This window comes from Meles meles, chromosome 4 (assembly GCF_922984935.1).
Source record: "Meles meles chromosome 4, mMelMel3.1 paternal haplotype, whole genome shotgun sequence".
NCBI classification, from domain to species: Eukaryota; Metazoa; Chordata; class Mammalia; order Carnivora; family Mustelidae; genus Meles; species Meles meles.
Genome location: NC_060069.1, coordinates 51,550,808 through 51,573,566, shown reverse-complemented (window position 1 = coordinate 51,573,566; position 22,759 = coordinate 51,550,808). Strand labels below are relative to the sequence as shown.

Genomic DNA, 22,759 nt, shown 5'->3' with positions numbered 1-22,759 from the left:
GAGCCTCACTGTCCCCCCCAGTCATTCCCCGCATCTCCTTTCCTTTTGTCCACCATGAGCACAGGTTATGTGCTGGCCACGTGATCCTCCCGAGGACTCCTGTCCAGGTACCCCCGGTGCTCTTAAGTACCCAATTTGGGGATTGCTTCATACGACAGTATTTCTCGACTGAGTTCATGGACGGGCATTCGTTAGGGAAATTCTACCGGAATTCAGATTTTCACTCTGTATCCCTAAATCTTTGGCTGTGGGTCTGGGCATTTGCATTTTAAAAACCTTTCGGGGTAATTCTGATGGGCACCTCTGCTTATTAAAATCTACCATTATCAGTTTACTTCTAGCGTGCTGTGCTTAGAGCTAAAGCTGTTTAGAAGACACTTCATTCATCGGTTCCAGGACGAGAAAGCCACACCGAGGGCATGAAAAAGAGTGAGAAGGTTTTTGAAAGGCCATGGCCTCAGCTGGAGAGGAAGCTGGATGGTGCTGCAAGGGAACAAAGGCTCAATGTCCTGACCATCTGCTGCTTTTATTCTCCAGGCTCATTCCCATAATGAGTATTTATTCTGCCCAGCAACACTCGCTCCTACATGTATGTGACTATGGGTTCCATTCTAGAAGTTTCCACAGGAGGGGGACTCAGGGCAGGCATACTTCACTCAGCCCCACCAAAGGTGAGGCCAGTCATCTTATCCTATAGGTTCTAGACTTTCCACAAAGATTCACCTTCTTTTCTTGCCCCTTTTCCTCTACACATTCCCTACATAATTAGTCTGTCTTCTGCCTTTAGTAATGCACCAGATTTTGCCAGGCTCCGTTAACTTATTAGTCAACAATCTATAATAAACAGATTTTGGTGAATTTGGTCATGGGTGGAGGTGATGTGGGGGCCAGTGTTCCTCCAACTGAGGTTACCCTCTCCTTCGGCTTTTCTGAGTGTACTAAGTGGAATCGGTGTTATGACTTCTCGGTCATATCTTCCCCATTTTAAAACTGCAGAACTGATCTTACCACCTCACTGGGGAGCACACAGTCAGTAAATTCTAATGGAAAAACCTGTCTGATGAACGGGGCAGGAAGGTGTCACAGACGCACTGGTGAGTCATCTCACGACCAGCTAGATTGGAGCTGTGGTGCCTCTTCCATGCTGACAGTGAACCTCCCTCTGTATTCTGTTGCCCGAAGCAGCTTTCGAATCTTTGTCTCAGATTTCCTGATCTAGGTCAGACTTTGTCTTTTTTTTTTTTAATGGTGCCTGTCCATGTCCTTAATAGATTGGACTGGTCCCATTAGCATAATTGACTTCCTACATTTATGAAAACAACAACACTAGGGAATTTTGTTGTTCTCGTACAAGGTCTTTCCCTCCCATCGTGGGGCAAGGTACTGAGGGACCCAGGTGTGTTGTTGTGTTGATGTGATGTTGGTACTTCGGGGTAGTTTTAGAGCACAACAGTTTTGGAGATCCCATTAGGGCAAAAACGAAACAAAGCAAAACAACCGATAACCCAGAGACCAAGTTTTTCCTTTGGTGGATGAATGAGTGGTCATTGTAAAGAAGGCTCTAGAGCTTCGGGAAATGTTGAGTCACATGTGCTGTCCCATTTCGCTTGTGACCCTGACTGCCTGGGTGTCCATGGGGATCCTTAAACCCATCTCTTGGAGTTGTTGAATGGATCAGATGAGTTCCTGCATAGGAAAATACTCCGTAAAGGGGAAAAAAAAACCAAATCAGCTGTTCTTACTTGTTTTCTTAACACAGGTGCTGGTCTTTTTCCTAAAACAAAATAACCTTTCTTTTTAAATTATAAGTTAAATATACTCATCTTAGAAAACAAAGATGCTGAAAAGTATGGAGAAGTATGGAGAAGAAACTTAAACACTCATACTCACCATCCAAGATAACTGCTGTTCTATATTTTACACATAAAACCACAGTATTCTTTTTTTAAAGGGGGGGGGGGTCATGTTATACGTACTTACTCTTACATTTTTTTAATATTATAAACATTTTCCAGTTCACTGAACACCCTTCAAAAGTATGCATTTTAATCATTACATCGTCTCTGTCTTATGTGAGCAATGCATTTGCATCTCTTGTGATATATTTGGCCATTGATTCCATTTTTCCGTAGCACATTATACAGTTTCTTATTTACCAGGGAGGGAACCTGCTATAAAACAGGGCAGAGGGAGTCGACACTGTTTTTGCAGTGTTGGAATTTGACATCTTTTATTTCATCCTGAATTAAAATGTATTGGGCTGCGGTTGAGCAGTACTTTCGGTTAAGCTCTCAGTCAAGGTAAAGTTAGACCTGTAGAATTGTTAATTTAGAGAAAATTCTGACTGCAACCCAATCTATAAGGCCAAGTTCTCTTAATTAACATAACATTAATTAGAGAAACATTGAAAAATGGAATGGTTCTTCTCCTGAATACGTTGCACTCGATGAGTTGCTTTATGCCTTCTGGAATACTTGTTATATCCTCTTATTAGGAGGATGTGGTAAATTTGTTTTGCCCAAAGGATTCATTTTCTGTTGCTGGGCACATACATAATAGTACAGTTACCACATTTTGGGATATGATGACATAATGATGAAGAGAGGCCTTTGGATATTTTAAAATGGAGATTTAAGGAGCAGTAGGCTAGAAGAGGGAATTGTGCTGGTATTTCAATTTCGAGATTAACGTTTTTGTCTTGGATTTATGTCTTCACCTCTTTTTTTGTGTTTCTGTGTCTGCTTAGCATCTTGCCAGGTATGTTTGCCTGAGTTCCTTCCCCCCATTTGTCCATGTACCCACCCATCCCTCCTCCCACCTGTCCATCCAGTCATCCGCGTAATCATCCATCCTCTGGCCATTCTCACCTTCCCCTCTCATTTATCTCTTTCCATCTTCATCTGTCACCCGCATCTATCTACTCACCTGTCCACGTCTGTCTGTAAAATGAATGGAGACTGTTCTGATGGGAGCATGTGAATTTCTTTGTTGCATTTTACAAAAGGGATCACGGGGGCCGAGGGCACCAGGACCAGAAAGTGAAAGTGACTAGAACTTGATCATTCTTGTTTCGCTCAGAAATCTGGAGGGACGTTCAGAACCGACCTGGTAGCCCACTCTGATACTCATCAGGGTGCTGTTAACATAATGGATTTGGGACAATGTTGTTTCAAATACTATTTTGCTAGAAATCTGTCACTGGGAAATAGAATAAACAAGAAACTGTTGTATCACTTCTGAGTAGTAAATTCAGAAGAGAAAAGAATTTCTTGAGTTTAGACTAGGAAAGAGTCAAAGATGTAAGATGGCATCTTTCCAAATTTATTGAGTAAAAGAAAATATTGTAACACTTTCGGGGACTTTAGGTATATTATACAAAGATATTTTTGAGGCGTGGGAACCAGTGTTGCACTTGATATGGATAAAATGGGAGGAAAGGAACCAGCTGTTACTGAAGACCTGTTTTCTTTTGATTCTGAGAAAGCTGCTTTGCACTAACCTATCCTTAGGATGTTCTCACATCAGCCCTGCAGTGTAACTTGTGTTCGTCTCATAATATAAGGCAGAGACTGGTGGAGGCTAAATGATTTGCCCAAATTTACATGGTTAACAAGGAGCCAAGCTTCAGTGAAATCAAGACTTGTTTGACTCTGAAACTGTTACTCTTTGCAGCAAACCACACCACACCGTGCTTTTAAAACCTTAGCTGTGTATCAGCTCTCCACTTCCAGTTTTATAGTAACTCAGCTTCTGCAAAGCAGCCGGCGCATAGCACAGCTGTCAGATCATTTGGTTCATTTTGTGAACCGAGAGAGGGTTTGCATAGAGACATGATAAAGAAGACAATTGTTAGGATCTCAATATAAGATTGAATCTCTAAACTTGACTTTGGTATTTGACAGAATGGGGTTTTCCTTAGGTGCGCTGTGTGTTTGTGTTCCTCTTAACAGGAGTTTTTCATTAGCTTCATCCAAAAGGCGCACAGATCACTTCCCCAAGATACATCTTAGGGAGGCACACAAACCAATGAAATACAATAACAACTCTCCCCAAACTTTGATAAGCTTCTAGAAAGCCAGCAGGATAGATATTGTAATGTATTTTTGCCAGGCCAGCTGTTAAAGTCACAAATGAGCCGGAAATAGTAATGACTTTTGATGACAGAGCATATCGATGTCCTTCTTAACTTTTCCATAGGTTTGAAAGCTTGCCCCCTCCCTTTTTAATCATGCTGAACTATAACATTGCTACTGTCATTCTATCCTGGATGAAAATTCATGTTGTGTAATTAAGGCGGAAGATGGCGACTGGACAAAAGATGTTCTGCTTGTATGATCTTATTCTCACTTTCCACCTTTATTTTATTATCTAAGCATCTATTAATTGCCTACTGTCAACCAGGCACAGTGCTAGGTGGGAAGGATATCTAGAACAGGGGTCAGCAGACTTTTCTGTAAAGGGACAGATGGTAAGTATTTTAGCCTAAATGTTTAGGTCCATATGGTCTCTGTTGTAGCTACTCATTCTCCTATCTGACAATATAAAGTAAATATAAATATTACAGTGTAAAGAATAAAATACTTAACTCGGTCATAGGCAATATGTAAATGATGGAGTATGGCCTTGTTTCAGTACAATTTGACAAATACATGCAGTGCGCCGGATTTGTCTGTGGGCCACAGTTTTCCAGCGCCTTTGCCAGAATGCCCATGAAAATAGGGAACTTTGTCTTGTTCATTGCTATGTCACCAGGGCCTAGAGTAGTGCCTGGCATATAGTAGATGCTGCATAAATATTTGTTAAATGAAAGAATGAGTGAATGAATGAATCACAATCCACCTCTGATCTCTAGGCACTCATTATCCAATTAGAAAATAAGAAATACATGGATGAGAGTGTTCAGGCTAGTGGAATTGGGTAGTATTCTAATTGGGACCTGAAGGATAAGGAAGTGTGTGTCACCAGCCGGAGATGGGAGAAGCATATGGCGGGTGGAAGAAACACACAGTGTGGACAAGAAGCAGGGCATTTGTAGTGAAGAATGAGTAGTTTGAATGTTCTGTAATAGGATTTCCCTGACTTGCTTGATCATGGGAATGAATCACTTGCTTGAATAATATAGATTTCTCGCACCCTCCCTAGAGATTCTCATTTGGTAAGGCAAATTTGACCAATGCTTGTTTATAAAATAAAGATTTGAACGGAAGTAAGAGTGTGACATGTCATTGGAAAGATATGCTGAGGTCATTTCTGATGGACAATAGGTTCTTCCTTTTCTACCAGCTGAATCAGTACTGACTGTTGGCAGCTGGACTAAGAATTTCCCTGTACCTTCTGTGCCATGGAATGGAGGGGGAACCCTGGTGAAAATCCACCTGACTTATCTGTCTGCCTTCATAAGTCCCCTACTGATCTTGTGCATCAGCCTTTATGATGAAGCGATGTATAATTTAGTCACTCATTTAAAATGTAACAAAAATAACCAGTTCTATGTAGCTGCTAGACTTAATTGCTTTTGAAACTCTTGGTTGACTCACATCTAAGGGGACAAATGGATTCAAACACACAGTTGAAAGCTTACTTTCTCTTGCCATAATTCTAGTTCAGAAGGTGATTTAACTTAATACCCAGATTTTTAGAATGTGACCACTGGGAGGGCTGTATGTCTCCTTTTTAATGATGGCAGAATCTGAAGTCTGAAGTGTAGGCAGTGACTTGCTCAAATTCTGTCACCAAATTATTGGCAAAACCGGGATTATAATGCAAATGCCAAGTTACTCAATTTAGTTTTCTTTTCATAGTGCTATGCCACATTTATCAATAGAATTCCTAATTTACATAATTTCTCTCCCCCTTGAATCTCATAGCCTTTTGCCCACACCTCTTCTATGCTGCTTATCATAAAGTTACATCCTAATGTTTTCTCCTGGACCAGTACCCCACTGTTACCCCAAATAAAGACTGAGCTCTGTTTCCTTGGAGAGCTTAACATATTTCCTGGCACTTAGCATGTGTTCAGCAAATAATTGTAGACTTGAAATATCTTGAGCATCTTTTTCTTTCTTGTGTGTTTTGACTCAAGTTTCTTTGCACTTATATTGTCAAGAAAGTCAAGCTCTTCTAGAATTGCTGAAATACAAAGCTACTTTCCCTTAAGCTTCCTTTAAAAGAAAAAAGTTGAATTCTTTTTGAACCCGTTATGGTGGAAACCTTTTTTAACAGCTCTTTTGATACTTAAATGTCAGCAACTTCAAAAATGAAATGTCAGTAAATTATTAGAGAAAGAAATTGCATATTTATTTGGGTAGATATATTTTAATTGACCACTTAAAATATAGATTATGGCAAAATTCTGAGCATTTTCATATCTTGCACATTTCTCTCAACTGCCAGGACTTTTTTTGTTTGCGTCTCTTAGAAGATTTAATTTTAATTTTCTGCATTATGGTTATGGATTTACATTTTTCTCTTCCAGTAGATGGTACGCATCTTGAAGTTTAAAAAAAAACTAATTTCTGTCTCCCCACAAAATCTTGCCCTATAGGTGCTAAAACTAAATAGACATTTGCTTAAACATGGTTAGAAAATGGTGAATCTTATTTTCACTTACTTATTTTTGCATCTGACTATGTGCCGTGCTTTGTGCTTATTAACATTGGTGATGGGGCTGGATTGGGGTGGGTGGATGAAAGTGAATGAAAGTTCTCTTTTTCAGAGAGTTCTAATTTGAGAGGGATGTTGACACATAACATATAAATATGATGTGATCTACAGTTCTAAGGTGCGTACACGTAACCTGTTTTAGAATCGGGTGGCAGGGAAGTTCTGACAAGGTGAATCAAGGGAGACTTCAGCAAAAAGACACTGAGATGAACCCGAATATGTCTTCATTCTTCCATTCAGTCACTGTTTTTGATCTTCATCAACACAGCATGCGTACATACACGCATGCGCACATGTGCGCACAAACACATACACACATCTACAGTAACAGTTTTCTTTTGTGATTTGTTTGACTGTAGATTTAAAAGTTGAGCAGCCTTTACATAGGACAAAAGAAAGACAGGAAGAGGTTTCATTGTGTGATCTGCAGGTTTCTCAACATCTGAAAGACACAGTTGCCAGAAATTTCTTGGGATGGTCTTCACCATTAGTGGCATGGACTGCAAGTACAGTGGCCAAGGCGAGAAAGATATGCTGTTCTTAGGAGTTGTCCCATCTGGTGGTTGTTCTCTTCAACAGTTAAATTACACCGTATAGTTCCCTAGGTGGAAGAAGTGTCGGCTTTGACATCAGGCAGTTCTGGTTCCATAGCTAACTTTTCCATTTATTCTTTACATACCCCAGGACCATTGCTTATCCTTTCCTAGGTTCAGTTTCCTCACCTTTGAAAATGGTGATAATGTTGTGAGATGATGGAGCTATTTGCCGAGCTCCTATTTCAGTGCCTGGGACACAATAGGTCCTCTGCCTATAGGGCCAGCTAAGTTATGTAAAAGAGTGAACAGGTGACATGCAAGGTTTATGGTTTTGACACAGACACACTTCGTTTGTGTAGTTAATATACAGAACTAGCCTTGACTTCCACAAATGAATACTCACAGTGTCTTCTTGAAACACCACACCCTTTTAGCTAGCTTTCATTTTCCCACTTAGGAGTCTTGGGTACAGGTAACACTTAGTTCTCCTCTTTCCTGTAGAGAAGATAGCAGTGCAAACGTGTTAATGAAATGTGACTGGCTCTTGGCCAGAGTCAGTGTGCAATTTGGGACAAAAGCTACAGGATGTGGTGGGGGACATGGATAGCTCGAGAGGACTCTCTCTGAAAAAGACGACAGCTGATTCATGCTCATCAATTATTGCCTGTGGGAATGCATTGCCATATTTATTTTTGAAGATTTTATTTGTTTATTTGAGAGCGAGAGAAAGTGTATGAGGAGGGGTGGGAAGGGCAGGGGAAGAGGGAGCAGTCGGCTCCCTGAGCAGGGCCCCCAGCGTGGGAATTGATCCCAGGACCCGGGATCATGACCTGAGCCGAAGGCAGATGCTAAACTGACAGAGCCACCCAGGCGCCCCACATTTCCAGATTTTTATGTGAGATTGTTTTGTTTTTAAATGTAACAACTCATTGAAATTTTTCAAAAACACTATGAGAGACACTTCATGGAGGGAGAAAAATGCAATTTGTGATCTCACTCAGTAACCTCAGCTTTGGCTCTTAAAAGCAACAACAAAGCCCTTTAAAAGTACACACTGTGGCAAACTACAGATTGGACCTTAACCCTCTACTGTGCATCTCCTGTGCATATTTTTAATTGATAAAGATGACAGTACATTGCGGCCAACACTTACTGAGTCTTCTCCTTGAGCTAGGCACTCTGCCAGAGATATAACATCTATCATTTAATTCTTACAACAACCCCAAAAGGTGTGTGTGTTACTGTTAGTATCTGATTTTTATAGATAAGGACACCAAGACTCAGATTTAAGTATCTTTCCTGAGATCACACAGATGGTACATAACAGGTAGACCTCAAGCCCGGGCCTCTTTACCTTCAAAACCAAGCATACCAGTGGTTCTCCACCCTGATGCTATGTTAGAGTCATGGAAATACCCTTAAAAACATTGTTGCTCAAGTCCATCCCCAAAGTAATTAAATCAGAATGTCTAGGGGTGAGATTGGACATAGGTATTCTTTTAAAAGCTCCAAAACGATGGTTAAAAGTAGAAGTCATAGAGATGACAACACCTCTCTGCACCTCTCTCTTCTCTCCTATACCCTGTTGTAGTTTTCTTTTAAGTATTTATTGCTCTCAGGAAATTATGTGTTCATTTACCTGTTTGTGAATTTCCTGCCTTTGTAGGCTCCCGGAGTACAGACATTTAGTCTTTTCTCATTCTTTGCTGTATCTCTACCATCTAGATGAGTGCCTGACACATAGTAGGTGCTCATTAAATATTTATTTGACTGAAGAATTGGTCCTTCCCTGCAGAGAGCTTACAGTCTAGGGAGGGGGGCAAACAATACAGATTTATCGTCCCACGAGATAAGTTGGTAACAGTGATGGTCAAGCCAACATCATTGAAACTTGTCAGACTGTGTTTATCTCTTAGACACTGATAGGACATTGTCCTGACCTGTACCGAATAAAGTATGGAATATTTTTAGACACCTGCTGTGCTAGGCTGGATCTGTTCTGTTAGCTGAGGTATGGGTGTGCGTGGGTGGGTGGCTGGCTGTGGGTGTGGCTCTGTGTACATTGAGGCACACTAACACACCGGTGTTTCTCTGTTTGGGCATATTGTTTTAGTGAGGCAGCAAGCAGAGCATTCTGAGTTTTATTATCCAAACATCAGGTCCTAGAACTAGTTCAGGACTGATGGTAGAGGTTTACCCAGTCATTAGGGAATTTAGATATTACCATCTCTTTCTAGGAAAGCCAGCTTCTGTAGGGTACTCTGCTCTCCTTATCTACAGCAAGAGTCCATTGCCTTTACTCATCAAAATCTCTGACAGTGGAGTGTGTTCATCTGATGGCACCCCGTAGGCTGGGACCAAGGGAAGGCAGGCAGAGGTTACCTGGAATGACTGTAGACCCATCCATACGCTGCCTCTTTACCTCCTACGTCAGGAGGTACGTGAAAGCGTCAGTGACACTATTGTAGAGATAACCTTGAAGGAGTGCTGGTTTCTAAATAAAAACAATTCATTTGGAACTTTGAGGACTTTAACAATGACTAATGACAGGTTGCCTGTGACACAACTGACAGTCGATGGCCCCTAGTCATTGTGAAGATACCTACCTCAGGTCTGGTGTGGCCCAAGCACTGAGCAGTCAGAACCAACCCCCCACATAAATACACAGTTTTGCCCCCAAGTACAAGCTGATGGGCAGCCTTCCTGGTGGAGTCACAGTGTGTCATGAAAAAGCAGCTAAAAGTCAGTGATGTAGTGTTGAGGGGAACTCCAGGCAGTTCTCTTCAGCATAGGCAGTGGGAAGAGCCCTTGCTCTAGAACAAGAAAACAGATGGAGGACCTGATCTCGCTACTTATTGCAGGAGGCTCCTGGGCCACTCGCTTGCCTTTATTGAGCCTAAGTTTCTTCTAGATGTGGTGGAGGAGAGTAACTTTGGCATTCCCTATTTACCAGGCTTGATGGGATGGTTAAGAACCTGTGAAGGGGCTTCTTGGGAAGTTCCAGAGTAAGTTACCAATATAAGGATGATGATGAAGGAAACCATGGCAGTGGTGGCTTTTCTCCTGACTGACCTGCCCTGATTTCTCTGTTCCAGTTTAGCCCAAAATGAAGATTGAGGGAACTCTGGGGGAAAGGGGAAACAAACAAAGGCAGGACTGGGCTTTCTTCTGTGCTTCTCCAGAACAGTCTCCAGGACATTCTTCAGAATGTCCAAAGACAAACTTTGAGCATTTTGGTTTCATGCCGGGGATTGTTTAAGGCAGAAAACTGGATCTAAACAGTCTCATACCTTTGGGGTATTCATGAAAAGTACCGTGTTCGAGGTGGCCCGGTTGTCTTAAAGATGTCAGAATGATTTTGACAAAGGGGAAAAAGCCGGGATTCGTTTACTGTAAATGGCAAGTAAGAAACAACAGAAAGTTGAATATTAGAAGAACTTTGCTATTGCCAAAACCACACACTTTCACATTAGTAAAACACGGAGTTCTGTCGGAGTGAAATGTGAAACTACTTGCAGACCACAGAGAGTAAAAAGTACTTTTGTTTCATTATTAATACCATTGTCCCTATTTCTTTAAATGAGAATTGATAGCCACCATAATAGAATCTTTCTCAAAGACCAAACACAGAAAGACAGAAAAATAAAGCAAAATAAACACACAAAAACCTCAGCGCCACCATCACCACGAAGAAAACCTGGTGCTTTCAGGATGCACGGTCTCCATCCATTGTGAAGTCATTGGGTTCTAGAAAGAAGGTCCCCATTTCCTTCTGTCATGATCAAGTACTTCAAGTTTTTTTTTTTTTTTTTTCCTCTCCCCTCCTCTTCTAGAAGACTGACAAAGTTGGCTTTTTGTTACACAGCAGGGTGATTTTGTCCTCTGATGTGTGTGAGAATGAAGAGGAGGCCTTGTGGGCACTGGAACTCTCCACGCTCACGAGGGAGTGAGGCTGGGCTGCCTGATGGAGGGTGTGCTCTACGGCCCTCGGAGTGAACATGGAGCTCTTGGAGGGGAAACAAGGTGACCCTGAAAAACAACGGGCCATTGGCCTTGAGGGAAAGAGGCCCATTCCTTGCCAGCGTGTGAAATTTTGTGGTGGAAAGTCTGTATAATAGAGGTCAATAGATGGAGTTTTCATTTGTTTCCCCAGTTCCCTAACTACAGCTATCCTCTGCTCATTCCTCAGTGAAGTGTGGGAATTGACATACATGTTTTCTTGTTATTCTCCTGACTGATGTTTAGGCTTGGCCATTATTTATTCAAGCTCTTGCTTCATGGGGACTCGGAGTGTTATGGCGATGAGATGGGAAGCAGAGGCTGGCGGGGGTAGGGTGGCTACTGGGTTTAATGTATGTGGTTGAGCAAAACAACACTAGAGTTATTATTATTTTGAACATATGTTCTGTCAGGCCTTGGATTAGGTGCTTGGTATATGTTATCATGCTTAATTTTGACAGAAAGTTGTTGAGGTGTAAATTTTAGCTTTCTGTTTTACAACTGTGGAAACTGAGATGCTATAAGAATAAAGAATTTCCCCAAAGTCAAGGCCCTTATATAGCTGCATTAGGCCTCAAACCTCAGCCCCTTTGTCATCCTCGCTCTGATAGGCCATAGTACATTGCAGAGCTGGAAGTTTCCAGACCCTCTGTCTGGCTGAATCTCTTGCCCTGTATTCAGTGTTCTCATTGGTACATTGTTGTCCAGTCTTTCTTTAAAGAAAACTAAAAAAATAACAGAATAAGCAACACAAAAATACAGTGCAAGATTAAAAAGTCACAAAACAGAGGTATAATGAAAAATACGTTTTTCTCCTATCAGGGTCTCATTCTCTCTACTTTTCTTACCCAGAGGCCAACACTGTTCCTTTTATCTCCTTCTGGAAATAAACTGGATCTAAAGAAACATATAATGTATTTACATTCCTTTATATTTCCATGCTAATAGAATATTTAGACAAAGGGGAACACACTGTACATGTTATTCTGGCTCTTGCTTTTCTCATATAATCATAAAGTAGATAATCATTTCTGTATCAGTATCTTATGTCTGGTATCTTGTAGTTTTAATGAGCATTTCTATTGCCATTAGTGGCTTTTAACACCATTTTAAATAGGATAGAACCATTTGGTTTTTGTTTTTGTGAGTTCTCTTTTGCCTCCATTTCTATTGGATTGTTGGACTTCTGCTCATTTTTTCAGCTAAAAAAATTAGTCTTTAGTGTGTGATAAAACCCCATCAGTTTGCACTTGTCTTTTTTAAACTTGCATATAAACTTTTAAAAAGATTATATACTCTATTCATTCTTTTGGTTTATAGTTTTGGGTTTTGTGTAACACTTAGAAATGCATTCTCCCCTTTGGTTATTAAAAAAAAAAATATCTACCAATTTATTTGGTTTTCATTTGGCTGTTTTTTCTTTTGCCCTCTGTCTCGTTTTTTCTCTAGCTCAGTCTCTCATCACTGGTTCACTGAAATTATATTTTGGCAAAAGATGTAAGGTAGGGATCTTTTTTTTTTTTTTTAAGATATTATTTATCTGAGAGAGAGAGTATGAGCAGGAGGGGCAGAGGGAGAGGGAGAGAATCCCCAGCAGGCTCCATGCTTAGTGTGGAACCTGATGCAGGGGCTCGATCTCATTGACCCTGAGATCGTGGCCTGAGCTGAAATCAAGAGTTGGACGCTTAACCCACTGAGCCACCCAGGTGCCCTGCACTTTGATATTTTCTGGATCCACCTGTCCAAATACTATTTATTGAATAGTCCATCTTTTCCACATTGATTTCAAAAGCCACCTTTATTATATATTAAATTTCTTGATCCTTAATTACTTAAATATTTAATACTTAGGAATTTCTATCATTTTGGGGACCTCTTGTTCCATTCCTGTGTCACTGAATGCACCATTTTCATGCTTTCAGTTACTGCCCTTGTATAGTGTGTTTTGTTACCTGATGAGGCTACTCCAATCTCATTAGTTCCTCTTTTTCTAAATTTTTCTGTCTTTTAGTACTTTTTTCCCCCATGAACTTTAGAATGGACTTGTGCAGTTCTGAAAATAATGTCCTGTTGAGTTTTTCATAGGGATTGCTCTAAACTTAATCATTTACATTTTGTGTTGTAAATATGTTATTTCTTTTTCCTCGAACATAATGCCTTTCTGTTTATTGAAGTCTTGTTGTATGTTACCAGGAGCATTTAAAGTTGCCCTCATGGAGACACGCATATTTCTTGTAAGTTTATTTTCCTGGGTATTTTTTGCTTTCTCTAGCTAATGGAATTGTTATATCATCTAATTGTACATGTGTGTATGTAGCCTCTTGATATCGGTATATCGATTTTCTGCTGACCCCTTTCCTGAATTTTCCATTATTTCAATAAGTTTTAGGTGAATTTCTTAGTTTCTAGGTCAGAAATCATATAATCTGACAATAACTGTAATTTACCTTTTTCTTTCTAGTTTTTGTAACTCTTACAGATGTTATTAACTGTATTATCTACTCCCTCGAGAAAAGTAAATATTAAATAGCAATGTTAGATTGAATGTCTTTCTCTTTTTCCTGACTTTAATAGGTATGCCTGTACTTACAATATTCCATATTAATTGTAATTTTGGCTTTGGCTTGAGAAATATACTGTGTTAGAAAAGTATCCACCCCTCTTTTGACAGTGTTCTTTTATTTTTAAAATGGAGACGGGTTGTTAAATGTTTGATACTTTTCTGTAAACTATGGAAATTATGCATTGTCTCCTTTTCTGTTTGCTGAGAAAATGTCTTAGATTTTTATCTTTTCTTCTGTAATTTGGTGAAATATATAAATACATTTTCAAACATGAAATCATGCTAGTGTTCCTGGAATAATATCCACTTACTCTTAGTTTGTGTTTTATATTTTTAGTGTTGTTGGAATGTAGAGGTTAGTAACTTATTAACAATTTTTGCATCAGCTTTCCTCAGTGAGATTATTTGAAAATTGTGTGGGTGGATACATGTGTATATATGCATTGCCAGATTCCACTATAAAAGTTATGCTTAAATCACCATAAAATAATCTGGAGGCCTTCCTTTTCCTTTGTTTCTTTTTGAAATTTTTGAATACCACTTACATGATCTGTTCCTTAAATATGTGAAAGAATTCCCCTGTGAAACTGCCTTGACCTGGTGCCTTTTTTGGAGGGGTGGAGGTGTTTCCTCTTTTTATATTTCTCCTGTACTAATTCAACTAATTTGCTTTTATATCTCTTCTGTGGTTACTTTTGTTAATTGTATTTTAGGAAAGTCACCTATTTCATGATTTGCATGGAGTTCAATAATTTCTTATAATCATTTTCATTTTCTTTGTGTTTATTACTTGTGTTTAGTGCATTATTACTGAAAGTTTTGTGGTTTTGTGCTTTATTTCTCTATTCCCTCTTTTGGTTAATTTAACACAGGTTTGTTTATTATTTATTAAGAAAACAGTCCTTTTTTATTGGCTGTACCATTCTTAATTTTCTCTTTCAATATGTTTTCTTCTGCTTTGCCCAGGTTTATTTTGTTATTTTTCTAATTATTTGAGTTTGACTCTTAATTCATCTGTTTTCATTTCTACTTTTTTATTAATGTAAATAAAAAAATGCCAGATCCAGTCAGAATAAGCCTCATGGGGACAGGAACCGTGTCTGCCTGTTCGCTTTGAGACTACCGTAATGCCTATCATGTAGCAGGTGCTTAAGCAGTATTTTTGTAGGAATAAATAAATCCCTGGGCAATAATTATAGGATTTGTGGTGGGTTCCCTTCTGTGGCTCTACTTCTCCTCTGCTGTCTTTGGCCATTCTCTCTAGGTATCTGCTCATGTGGAGGCATAAGAAAATATTGACATGCTTCATATTACATTTTTGGAGTATGTTATTAATGTCTTTAAAGTCTACCAATGCAATTTCCCCCAGTCAAGTAAAACTAGGTAAAAAGATCTCTGTCAAGATTAGCCTGGGAGAAAACATATCTGAGTAGAATCAGAATGTTAAGAGCTGACGGGTTAGCAGATCTCGTGCCCATGAGTTTTGTGGGTCTGGCCCCTTTGTTGAAGCTAAGTCTTACAGAGGGGCCCTACTGTAGATGGAGAATGATGAAAACAGATGTGCTGCTGTTGGCGGGGAGGGCACAGAGCGAGGGAAAGCCCAGCACCCTGCTCCTGGCTGCCTTCCCTCCTGATCTTATCCCATGTCTCATTTGAAAACCAATAGTTCAAAAACTCTCAATTTTCAGATGAGAACGAAAACAAAAAATGCAAAGAAGGCAAATGATTCATTCAAAGTTACTCAGTGAATTAGAGCCATCATGTGGGACTACAACTCCGGCCTTCTGTGTCTGAATCTTGTGGTATTTCCAGGCTCACGGGAAGCTTCCCGTACCTTGCTTTGCTGTGTGTTTTTGGATGGACCTGGTGTTTGATTACCTCCCGTGGCAGGCCCAACAGTCCTTGCTAAGGCACAGACTGCATATTTGCTGATCCCCGAGGGGAAAGCTGTGATTCAGACTTTGAGGTCTAAGAATTGCAGACTTAGTTTCTAGTCTCCCGATGAAACTGCTAATCTGGGTGCCAATGGTGTTTCTGCTACACGGACACCTGCCCACACAGCATGATTAGAAATTATAATGATGACGGCGATGAGTCTTCCAGGACACCCACGTTCTTTGCAAGATATTTCTGCTAATCGTCTCTACCAGAATCAGTTGGATAACTTTTTTTAGTTTTTTTTTTTTTTTAATTTTTTATTTCCCCCTTTCTAAGTCAAGTACAAATACTAGTTTAATTCTGGTGTAGGGTAAAGACTGGTCCTCACCATTAGTGGCGTGTCATTTTTCGTGCCTGGGATCCTGGAGCCTCGGGTGCATGGGGTGATGGAAAGCATCCTGTGCTAGATGTGAGGGTATTTGGATTCAGATTACAGCAATGCCCAAATTTCCTGTGAGCCCTGAATGGACAATCAGATGGACATCTGATTCTGTTGTGTCTAATTTACTAGAGTCCTGGGAGTGGAATAAGGGACCGAGTAGGAAAATGCTTAATTAACTCTGCCCTTTAAATTGAGAGCGTTGTTACTGAAGATCTTTTGCAGTGTTGGTATCTTAGCTTCTTGGGGTTTTATGTCATATACTACAATCAAACTGTGTAGGTGTGAGGACTGGGAAGGTAATTCTGAAAAGGACCAGAATCATGCCTGAAATGTTATTTTATATGGCCTCTACCTTGAACCGGGGAAAAATTATGCCAGGAGGGGATGGCACACAGGGAAAAAGGGAGGATCCCGGGAACTGGGAATCTCATTGGGGAAGTAAGAGCAGAAATTAGAGGAGGGGGAGCAGGAAGCTAGAGTCTGGTTGTGTGACAATGCAGCCATTGGCCTAGTGGTGATAAGAGGCATCGGAAAAATGCTGACACTGGCTTAGGGCCCTGTGTACCTGGAGTGTAGGGGGTCAGGAGGGTGCAGATACAGAGGCTGCAGGAAAACCCAGGTCCTCACAGAAGAACCGTATCTTGAGAAAGCCAATCGGAGGCCCTCTAAGGAGGAGGGAGGCGCTTCCAAAGCTCCTTAGGGCCAAGAAGAGCCTGGTATTCTTTGTCTCTGCACTTTTATTTAGCATGGTACTTGGTTCCCACTACTTGCCTTTTTTTTTTTTAATTGTTTTTGGTCCCAATTTTTAATGTAAAGTCAATGTCTGAAGGAATGTTCAAGAGGGATTCTTATAGGAAATACCTGAGTTGGATATTTCTGTTTCTCTTTCTGGTGCACTGTTTCCTCATCCAAAAAGTGTTGATCTCCATGACTTGGTTTCTGTAACACTCAACACCTTTGTTGAAGGGCAGACATTTTTCTCATGTAGGATAAGAAAAAATACTTGGTGCGTATGTTGATGTTTGTTTTATAGTGTTGAGGGCTCAGAAGGAATAAAATGGTTTTGGAAGTCCTTTTCCTTTAGCAGAGGACTAGCTTGTAAACTGGGCTCGGATAACTTCAGCTTTTATTCTTGTCTATCTCTCTATCCATATCTGTCTATCTGTCATCTGTCTATCCATCCATCCACCCACCCATCCAACCACCTACCCACCCACATATCTATCTATGCAAGATGGTAGAATTTAATTTTCTTATTCTTTGATCTTTGTTTGGTTTGCTGGATCAAGCAAACTGAGTTGAAGAAAAACTGACTTTTGAGAGAGACATTTGGGAAGAAAAAAGTTATCCTGATTTTTTTGAAAAGAACTTTTCCCAGGATAGGTTATATAGTTTCTCTGACACTTGGGATGGGAACTAAAAGGTCTGGACACAGTGAATCTCTGAAAACCCAGTGAACGTGTTGGCTGAGCTTTTTTCCTTCTTTGCACAGATGGAGAATGCCTTTTTTTTTTTTTCTTTCAGTAAAATAGAGCCAATGTAATATCTGAAACCTTCAACCATGATTTGGGGAGATGATTCTCTATCTATTGCTGGTCCAAATATAAAATAAAATTTTTAAAAATTAGCAAAAACACAAAATTTTCAACTACAATTTCTTTTTTGGCAAAATTGGCCTTTGTCATTCTATTCCTTTATTTATAATTTAAAAAAAAAGTCTTTAATTGAGCTAATTCCTAGCTTCCAGTGAGCCTTTTAACTAATCAAATGCATTTGAAATACTTTTTAATTTATTACAAGAACAATACAAAGCAGGAAACCATTTTATGTAATGTCTTTTCTTGTTGTTTTTCAGCGTTGTCAGCTTTTTTCCTGACGGACTTTTGGTTTGGCTGGAAACAGCCTTGGGGTATTCATCACAGGTAATGTTTACCATGTTGCTGTTGGTGAGTTACAAAAATAGTAACTAGCGATAGTAACTGGTAACAGAGACCCTGTATGCCTTCACCTAGCTTCCTCTAATAGTAATATCTTACATAACCAAATACATCTGTCAAAGCTAAGAGATTATCGTTAGTACAACGCAGTTAATTAAACTGTAGTTGCATTAGAATTTCTCCGTTTCTCCATTAATGCTTTTTGTCTCTTCCTTGGTGTCCCTGTTAGGATACTACTCTGCATTTATTCATTGTGTCAGTTTAGTCCATTTCCGTCTGTAACTTACTCAACCTTTCCTTGTTTTTTATGACCTTGATACTTTCTAAGTGTACTGTCAGGTATTTTGCAGAATGTTCCCCAGTTTGAGTTTATCTGATGTTTTCTCATGATTAGACTAAGGTTGTGGATTCTTTTTTTTTTTCCCAAACAGGAAGAACTGCTATTTATATATTATGTGTAATATAACATAAACATGTAAATATACATAAATATTTTATGCATTTACATATAATGCAGTTATTAAAATTAGGTTTTTGACGAATATTTGATTGCATGCAAAAAGTGTTCATAATAAATTTAAGTGAAAAACATAGACTCAAAATTATCATTCCAATTTTTAAAAATTTCTTTTCAGTGTTCCAGAATTCATTGTTTATGTACCACACCCAGTGCTCCATGCAATGCGTGCCCTCCGTAATACGCACCACCAGGCTCACCCAACCCCCTACCCCCTCTCCCCTCCAAAACCCTCAGTTTGATTCTCAGAGTCCACAGTCTCTCATGGTTCGACTCCCTGTCCAATTTCAGTTAACTCACCTCTCCTCTCCATCTCCCCATGTCCTCCTTGTTATTCCTTATGCTACATAAGAAAGTGAAACCATATGATAATTGACTCTCTCTGATTGACTTATTTCACTCAGCATAATCTCCTCCAGTCCCATCCATGTTGATACAAAAGTTGGGTATTCATCCTTTCTGATGTAGGCATAATACTTCATAGTATATATGGACCACATCTTTCTTATCCATTTGTCTGTTGAAGGGTGTCTTGGTTCTTTCCACAGTTTGGTGATTGCGGCCATTGCTGCTGGCCATTGGGGTACAGATGGCCCTTCTTTTCACTACATCAAGACCACCATCCAGGCAAAATGCCCTTCCTAGGGATTCATATCAGGAAGTACATGATATAAACCTGAGATGACCTATTACAGAGATGTTCACCTTGCTGGTGATCAGTTTTGTTTTGTTAGGTCTTAACTAACGACCATTTGTCTGAGACTATTAGCATTCCAACATTTTTGCAAATTAGTGGTGACAGTTGCTGACTGGTCTTCAAGCCACTAGCTTCATTGCAATGGAGGGCCAACGCTCTCAAGGCAGGCAGCTCCCACAGCTCAATTAGGGAACATGGTGTGGACCCGAAGCCTGTGTTCGGGTTTGCCAATCTGTCCTTCTGTCTTAACCCCGGGGGCCTGCCTGAGGGAAGACCTGAGCTACAATGCTGGCTTTGTGTATTCTTACCCAGGGAACTGTACAGGGATCTGGACCTGCTTTAGCAATCAGATCTCCAGCAGAAAGGAGAACACTAAGGAAAGGAGGTAGAAGTGAGAGATTGACCTTGTCTATCTTTCCTACTGACTTCTAGAGATGATCCTTCCTTTGATTATTATGGTGTTGTGGATGCCAGCCATTTACTGGTCAGATAGAAGTAGTCCTCTTCCTGTATGAAGGAAGTACGGAGAATGATGGAGGGAGAGCTCTTCGTCATTTGACGAGGGAATAGAATCTTCCATATCCACGGACCAAAACCAGCATCCCAGTGGGTAGAGTGGCTAAGCTGCCATTTTGTTGGTAGTGATCCTGGTCTTGTTTGGTTCTCTTCATCTAAACATTCAGGGTGGGGCCATTTGCTAGCAGTGTCCTGCAGTCTCTTGATCGTGAGATTTAAGATTGAGAGACATAATTGGCAATACTGGGTGGATTGGCTCTGCCTGTGGGCATCTACGTGTCTTGATGTCTGTTGTAAAACTTGTCTGTCTCCCCGAACCATTTCACTTTGTTCAGTTACTGGGAGGTACAAGTTGAGGAGAGGCTGGGGATGTGTTATCCCATGTGATGGCTCGTAGCCACGCGTAACCACTGAGCACTTGAATTGTGGTTAGTGCCACCTGTTAAAAGAATAATATTCTGTATGCATTTGTGAAGTATATCTTTTTCTATTCATTTTACTTTATTTTAATATATTTTCTGTTCCTACTAGAACATTTAAAATTGTGTATGTGGCTCACATTATGTTTCTATTGGATGGTGGTTTGAGCCTGGGAAGAATACGGAACACAGTAAATTGACCTTGTGTTCTTCTCTGAGTTCTAATAATGTTGGCATTAAAAGGAAAAACTTCAACAGTCATAATTTTCATTAAAAAAAATCTGATCCAGAAGAATTGGCTCATTTTACATTATTGCTTGGACTGGAGAAGAATCTGACATTTGGTATTTTCATAATTGAGAACATAACTTGCTGACTTAAAAAAAAAAAAAATCACAACATTTTGTGCTTGGCCTTAGGTACCAGACTTCGAGCTCTTTGAAAATAGGGATTGTGTCCTTTTTTCTTTCTACCATCCTTTCCCCCCAAACCACACATTAACTAGCACATGAAGCTGGTTAGCTGGCATCTATTGAGATACAAAATAACTTTTAAAAAAGTAAACCTTAAGAAACTACCCTGTATTTATGGTTGGAAGAGAGAAATAGCTACCTTTCTAACCCTTTTTCTTAAGTTAGCCACCAAAATTAAAGAACATTGATCCAAGTGTTTATTTACTTCTTGATTTGATTACCATTCTCATCAGGTGTCCCTGTCAGCTCTGCTTATGATAAAGAATCTTTTCAAGATGCTTAACCTCATCACCCCTGTGGGAAAGGGGAAACAGAAAAAGATGCTGCTTACACATAGTAATCCTCGCCTTGTTCAGACAGTATATCTAAGGCCCTGAAGATTGGATTCTTCTTGTTATCTCTCCTGTTTGATCCTTTCTAACATCTACCGCTACAGTAGAGGGCATGGGAATAATAATGAGAGATGAGTTTAAGCTTGGCCTATATTAACTTTTCACTTTTTAAAAAATTTTATTTTACTTCACAATGAGCCAGAGCCTGTGTGAACCCAGGACTTACAGGCCCTCAGTCCTCATTTTAGGTACTCCCCCTGATTTGTTCTTCTTTGGGCAAGCCCTGGAGCTGGGTGAGGGGACAGTCTTTGCTGGATGTTATTTGGCTAGAACCCTGTGCTGGGAAATCAAGAGCTTCTATGATTCCACGTTACGCACGATTCTAACTGATTCCTGAATCCAGCTGTAGTCAAGACCATGTCACCTTGGTCAGAGGCAAGCTTTCTAGAGTCTGCGATGGCTTTGTTGCTCATGACTTCTACAAAAGGCCCCTTGAAAGAGCACTTTTGGTTACAGCCTTATTTCTAAGAAACATTTGAAGCTTTGATTCTTCTGCAGAACAGCATGGAAGATCCAGGTTCTCTTGGAGATGTGTACAGGACAGCTGTAATGAGTTCAGAAAGGATTGGCCTTGGAGTGAGAAGGCCTTTATTTACTTTCTGACTGCTTGTTGGATTCTAGACAAATAACACATCATCTCTGAGTCTTAATTTCTTCATCTGTCCAAATTGGACAATATCTGCTTCCCGGGGTGGTCTTGCATTGATGGAAAGGGAGTGCCTATTTTAGGGACCGATCCTTAGGCTTTATAAACACTGAAAGAGTTGGTTTTTTCACATGTGTCTTGTGATTTTGTGGGTGATAGACCAATAGCCATCTTCCGTCTTCATTTTGGAGGTGAGGAGGAGGAGGGTATTGGGTAACTGTGGTAAATTCCACTTTAATTCTAGCTTTGAGAAAAAGAACAGGGAGAATGTGGTAAGCAATTGCTTCTAAAAAGCTCGGACTAAAAGCACTTGATGGATTTGTGCCGGCTTCCCGGTAGACTCATCTCTGCACTGCCCGCATAGCACAATTAATAGTTATTACTCAAGAAGGAACAAATAAAAAAAAGTGAGAGCAGGCATAAAAACATCCTTTCATCTTCCTGATGATGGTCCGCTCTGTCAGGTTGGTGGAGCCATACCTGTGAATCATCCTGGGAAAGCACAGTGTGGGTGATTAGAAGGACGATCTTGTGGCTCATTTCGTACCCACTTCCTGGGCTGGGGAAATGTCTCAGCTCATCTTTCTTATCTACTGATGTCTTGTCAATATCTACTCCCGTTCCCCATGCATCTTCACAAACAAGGGCCTCTTTCTCACTCCAGACCATCACTGTGTAGAGAGCCAGGTCCTCTCTGTGCAGACACAGTTGTAAAGTCAATGTAGATTAAAGCTGAGAAGAGAAGAATGGGGCCACGGAAGAGTCCTGGAGAAGGGGTACAGAGCAGAGTCTGAGGAGGAGCATAAAAACACTTAAGCTACGTTTGTGTTAGGAAGCTGTGACATGAGTCACGGTTCTGCCACAGATCAGCCACTTGACTTGCTGACTTCTCTCTTAAGCTCCTAGAGTCCATGTGTCAACTTTTGCCACTTACAGTTGTGAAGATTAGTCCGAGCCCAAGGAAGCCCTGACTTTGAGGATGGATGCCCCAAATGGGCATCCGATTCTCCCATAGATGCAACTTGTTAGGCAAAATGGAGGTCGGGGTAACAGATTTTACGATTTGTTCCTGTGTTTGAAT

At 40.3% G+C, this 22,759-nt stretch overlaps 1 protein-coding gene across 19 annotated transcripts in view; it reads left to right on the top strand.

The window, feature by feature from the left end:
- The window catches only part of LOC123940120 (LIM domain containing preferred translocation partner in lipoma), a 660,801-nt gene that overhangs the window by 126,944 nt on the left and 511,098 nt on the right, over positions 1-22,759 (top strand). For 2 of the 19 annotated variants that reach the window (XM_046002573.1, XM_046002571.1), the window contains exon 3: positions 17,937-18,003. The exons of the other annotated variants lie outside the window; for them this stretch is intronic. The gene's annotated coding sequence lies outside the window, so the exon portion shown is untranslated. The remainder of the gene's footprint in view (positions 1-17,936; positions 18,004-22,759) is intronic. 19 annotated transcript variants of the gene reach the window in all.